The following is a 6,000-nucleotide window of genomic DNA, read 5'->3' as shown; positions in this document are numbered from 1 at the left end:
AAGTATATTTAAGAGCAGGATGGAATTTAGTGGTGAAATGTATGAAGTCAGTGAGTTCTGCATGGGTACTGGAGGTAGCACCAATGCAGTCATCAATGTAGTGGAGGTAGAGTTCGGGGATGGGGCCAGTGTACTTCTGGAACAGGGATTGTTCGACGTACCCGACAAAGAGGCAGGCATTGCTAGGGCCCATGCAAGTGCCCATAGCTACGCCTCGGGTTTGGAGGAAGTGGGAGGAGTCAAAGGAGAAGTTGTTGAGGGTAAGAACCAGCTCTGCTAGGCGGAGGAGAGTGTTAGTAGATGGAGATTGGCTGGTTCTACAGTCGAGGAAGAAACAGAGGGCTTCAAGACCATTCTTGTGGGGGATGGAAGTGTAGAGTGACTGGACATCCATGGTGAAAATGAAGGAGTGGGGGCCTGGAAACTGGAAGTTATTGAGGAGACAGAGACCATGTGAGGTGTCTTGGACGTAGGTGGGGAGGGATTTGACCAGGGGGGATAGGATGGAGTCGAGGTAGGTGGAAATTAGTTCGGTGGGACATGAACAGGCAGAAACAATGGGTCTGCCAGGACAGTTCTGTTTATGGATTTTAGGGAGAAGGTAAAATCGGGCCGTGCGGGGCTGGTGAACGATAAGGTTGGCGGCATAGAGGGTAGAGCGCCGTAATTGGTGAGATCAGTGATGGTGTTGGTGATTAAGGTCTGGTGCTCGTCAGTAGGGTCATAGTCCAAGGATAAGTAGGAGGAGGTGTCTGAGAGTTATCGTCTGGCCTCGGTCCGGTAGCGGTCAGCACCTCCCTTGTCAGCGGGTTTGATGACTAAGTCGGTGTTGTTGCAGAGTGAGTGGAGGGCTGTATGTTCAGGAGAGGAGAGGTTAGAGTGAGTCAGGGGAGTGGAGAATTTGAGGCGGTTAATGTCACTCCCGCAGTTGGAAATGAAAAGTTCCAATGAGGATAGTTGGCCAACCGGGGGGGGGGGGGGTCCAAGAGGAGGGGGTCCGCTGGAGACGGGAGAAGGGGTCATCACTGGGTGGTGAGGTCTCCTTCCCATGGAAAAAGGCTCGGAGGCGGAGGCGAAGGAAGAAGAGCTCCACATCATGGCGGACCCGGAACTCGTTGATGTGGGGGCGGAGGGTAACAAAGGTGAGGCCCCTGCTGAGGACAGACCGTTCGGTATCTGAAAGGGGGAGGTCAGGGGGCATGGTGAACACCCGGCAAGTGTGGGGATTGAGGTTGGATGAAGGCAGGGGAGCCAGGAATGAGTGGGTTAACCTATGATGAGCGTTTGTCGGCACTGGGCCTGTATTCGCTGGAGTTTAGAAGAATCAGGGGGGGACCTCATTGAAACTTACCGAATTGTGAAAGGCCTGGATAGAGTGGATGTGGAGAGGATGTGGGAGACTAGTGGGAGAGGTCATAGCCTCAGAACTAAAGGATGTTCCTTTAGGAAGGAGATGAGGAGGAATTTATTCAGCCAGCGGGTGGTGAATCTGTAGAATTCTGCCACAGAAGGCTGTGGAGGCCAAGTCAATGGATATTTTGTAGGCAGAGATAGATTCTTGATCGGTTCGGGTGTCACGGGTTATGGGGAGAAGGCAGGAGAATGGTGTTAGGAGGGAGATAGATCAGCCATAATTGAATGGTTGAGTAGACTAGATGGGGCGAACGGCCTAATTCTGCTCCTACCACTTATGAACTTAAGATCCATTCCCCATCTTGTCCCATCCATTCCCCCCTCATTTTAACACCAACCTCCTAACCGGGGCTTCTGGGGGGCAAGCTGGAGCGCACAGGAGTGGATCACCACCTCACATCCTAGATTTTGGACTACCTCACCAACCAACCACAGCATGTGAGGACAAAGGACCTGGTCTCGGACAGGGTGGTCTGCAGCACTGGGGTTCCTCAGGGAACAGTGCCAGCTCCATTCTTGTTCACCCTGTACACTGCGGATTTCAGGCACAACTCCGCAGACTCCTATCTACAGAAGTTCTCTTACGACTCTGCCATCGTCGGCCTCATCACGGGCGACGAGGACAGGGCGTACAGAGAACTGATCAAGGAGATTGTGGACTGGTGCCAGCGGAATTGCCTCTGGATCAACGCGGGGAAAACCAGGGAGATGGTGGTAGATTTCCGCAGGCGCAGCCAGGTCCCCCCCGACACCGGTGAACACCCAGGGAATGTACATCGAGAGGGTGGATTCTTGTAAGTACCTGGGTGTTTACCTCAACAATAAACTGGACTGGACTGAAAACACCGATGCGCTATACAAAAAGGGTCAGAGCAGACTTTATCTGCTAAGGAGACTCAGGTCCTTTGGAGTGCAGGGGGCACTCCTAAGGACCTTCTACAATACGGTGGTGGCATTGGCCATTTTCTATGGAGTGGTCTGCTGGAGCAGCAGCATCTCAACGGCGGAAGGGAAGAGACTCGACAAGCTGGTCAGGAAGGCCGGCTCTGTCCTGGGTTGCCCCCTCGACTCAGTGCAGGTGGTGGGAGAGAGGAGGATGATGGCAAAGCTACAATCGCTGCTGGACAACGACTCCCACCCCATGCAGGACACTGTCACTGCACTGAGTAGCTCCTTCAGTGACAGACTCCTTCACCCCAAATGCGTGAAGGAGAGATATAGGAGGTCCTTCCTTCCCCCTGCTGTGAGACTGCACAACCAGCACTGCTTTTAGCAGACGAGTCAACAATAACAGCTAAGAACACACAGAAAACTGATGACAATTTATGTATCTTTTATTTATAATGAATGATCTCTTGCTCTCTTGCTATCCACTTTGCTATACACTGTAACATTGTAAATTTCCCCGGTGTGGGACGAATAAAGGAATATATATATAACCCGGAGGCAATCCTGGTCCTCCCTACATCTTAACACCAACCTCCCAACCCTGAGGCAACACTGACCCTCCCTCTCCCACCCTCTCCCTCCCTGTCCCTTTCTCTCCCTCCCACCCTCTCCCTCCGTTCCTTTCCTCCCTCTCTTTCCCTCCCTCCTTTCCCTCCCGCCCTCTCTCCCTCCCTCCCACCCTCTCTCCCCTCCCTCCCCCTCCCACCCTCTCTCCCCCCCCCTCCCTCCTCTCTCCCCTCCTTCCCCCTCCTCACCCTCTCTCCCCTCCCTCCCCCTCCCACCCTCTCTCCCCCTCCCACCCTCTCTCCCACCCTCTCTCCCCTCCCTCCCCCTCCCACCCTCTCTCCCCCCACCGCCCCCCTCCCTCCCCCTCTCCCACCCTCTCTCCCCTCCCCCTCCCACCCTCTCCCCTCCCTCCCCCGCCCTCTCCCACCCTCTTCTCCCCACCCTCTCCCACCCTCTCTCCCCCTCCCCCTCCCACCCTCTCTCCCCCTCCCACCCTCTCTCCCCCCCCTCCCTCCCCCTCCACCCTCTCTCCCCTCCTTCCCCCTCCACCCTCTCTCCCCTCCCACCCTCTCTCCCCTCCCTCCCCCTCCCACCCTCTCTCCACCTCCTTCCCCTCCCACCCTCTCTCCCCCTCCCACCCTCTCTCCCCTCCCACCCTCTCTCCCCTCCCACCCTCTCTCCCCTGTCTCCCTCCCTCCCCCTCCCTCCTCTCTCCCCTCCTTCCCCTCCCACCCTCTCTCCCCTCCCACCCTCTCTCCCCTCCCACCCTCTCTCCCCCTCCCACCCTCTCTCCCCTCCCACCCTCTCTCCCCCTCCCACCCTCTCTCCCCTCCCACCCTCTCTCCCCTCCCACCCTCTCTCCCCCTCCCACCCCTCTCGTCCCACCCTCTCTCCTCTCCCACCCTCAACTCCACCCTCTCTCCCCTCCCACCCTCTCTCCCACCCTCTCCCCCTCCCACCCTCTCTCCACCCTCTCCCCCTCCCACCCTCTCTCCCACCCTCTCTCCCACCCTCTCTCCCACCCTCTCTCCCACCCTCTCTCCCACCCTCTCTCCCACCCTCCCTCCACCCTCTCTCCCCTCCCACCCTCGCTCCCCTCCCACCCTCTCTCCCCTCCCACCCTCTCTCCCCCTCCCACCCTCTCTCCCCCTCCCACCCTCTCTCCCCCTCCCACCCTCTCTCCCCCTCCCCACCCTCTCGCCCACCCTCTCTCCCCCTCCCACCCTCTCTCCCCCTCCCACCCTCTCTCCCCCTCCCACCCTCTCTCCCACCCTCGTCTCCCACCCTCTCTCCCACCCTCTCCCCCTCCCACCCTCTCTCCCCCTCCCACCCTCTCTCCCCTCCCACCCTCTCTCACCCTCTCTCCCACCCCTCTCTCCCACCCTCTCCCCTCCCACCCTCTCTCCCCCTCCCACCCTCTCTCCCCCTCCCACCCCTCTCTCCCCTCCCACCCCCTCCCACCCTCTCTCCCCTCCCACCCCCTCCCACCCTCTCTCCCCCTCCCACCCTCTCTCCCACCCTCTCTCCCCTCCCACCCTCTCTCCCCTCCCACCCTCTCTCCCCACCCTCTCTCCCCTCCCACCCTCTCTCCCCTCCCACCCTCTCTCCCCTCCCACCCTCTCTCCCACCCTCTCTCCCACCCTCTCTCCCACCCTCTCTCCCCTCCCACCCTCTCTCCCCCTCCCACCCTCTCTCCCACCCTCTCTCCCCCTCCCACCCTCTCTCCCCTCCCACCCTCTCTCCCCTCCCACCCTCTCTCCCCTCCCACCCTCTCTCCCCCTCCCACCCTCTCTCCCACCCTCTCTCCCCTCCCACCCTCTCTCCCCTCCCACCCTCTCTCCCCCTCTCTCCCCTCCCACCCTCTCTCCCCTCCCACCCTCTCTCCCCCTCCCACCCTCTCTCCCCTCCCACCCTCTCTCCCCTCCCACCCTCTCTCCCCTCCCACCCTCTCTCCCTCCCACCCTCTCTCCCCCCTCCCACCCTCTCTCCCCTCCCACCCTCTCTCCCCTCCCATCCTCTCTCCCCCTCCCACCCTCTCTCCACCCTCTCTCCCCTCCCACCCTCTCTCCCCTCCCACCCTCTCTCCCCTCCCACCCTCTCTCCCACCCTCTCTCCCCCTCCCACCCTCTCTCCCACCCTCTCTCCCACCCTCTCTCCCCCTCCCACCCTCTCTCCCCTCCCATCCTCTCTCCCCCTCCCACCCTCTCTCCCACCCTCTCTCCCCTCCCACCCTCTCTCCCCCTCCCACCCTCTCTCCCCTCCCACCCTCTCTCCCACCATCTCCCTCCCTCCCACCCTCTCTCCCCTCCCACCCTCTCTCCCCTCCCACCCTCTCTCCCACCATCTCCCTCCCTCCCACCCTCTCTCCCCTCCCACCCTCTCTCCCCTCCCACCCTCTCTCCCCTCCCACCCTCTCTCCCCTCCCACCCTCTCTCCCCCTCCCACCCTCTCTCCCCCTCCCACCCTCTCTCCCCTCCCACCCTCTCTCCCCTCCCACCCTCTCTCCCCTCCCACCCTCTCTCCCCTCCCACCCTCTCTCCCCCTCCCACCCTCTCTCCCCTCCCACCCTCTCTCCCACCATCTCCCTCCCTCCCACCCTCTCTCCCCTCCCACCCTCTCTCCCCCTCCCACCCTCTCTCCCCCTCCCATCCTCTCTCCCCCTCCCACCCTCTCTCCCACCCTCTCTCCCCCTCCCACCCTCTCTCCCCTCCCACCCTCTCTCCCCACCCTCTCTCCCCTCCCACCCTCTCTCCCCCTCCCACCCTCTCTCCCCCTCCCACCCTCTCTCCCACCCTCTCTCCCCCTCCCACCCTCTCTCCCCCTCCCACCCTCTCTCCCACCCTCTCTCCCCCTCCCACCCTCTCTCCCCTCCCACCCTCTCTCCCACCCTCTCTCCCCTCCCACCCTCTCTCCCCCTCCCACCCTCTCTCCCCCTCCCATCCTCTCTCCCCCTCCCACCCTCTCTCCCACCCTCTCTCCCCCCTCCCACCCTCTCTCCCCCTCCACCCTCTCTCCCCCTCCCACCCTCTCTCCCCCTCCCATCCTCTCTCCCCCTCCCACCCTCTCTCCCACCCTCTCTCCCCCTCCCATCCTCTCTCCCCTCCCACCCTCTCTCCCACCCTCTCTCCCCCT

Source organism: Rhinoraja longicauda, chromosome 11 (genome assembly GCF_053455715.1).
Source record: "Rhinoraja longicauda isolate Sanriku21f chromosome 11, sRhiLon1.1, whole genome shotgun sequence".
Taxonomy (NCBI): Eukaryota; Metazoa; Chordata; class Chondrichthyes; order Rajiformes; family Arhynchobatidae; genus Rhinoraja; species Rhinoraja longicauda.
This window is presented reverse-complemented; position numbering follows the sequence as displayed.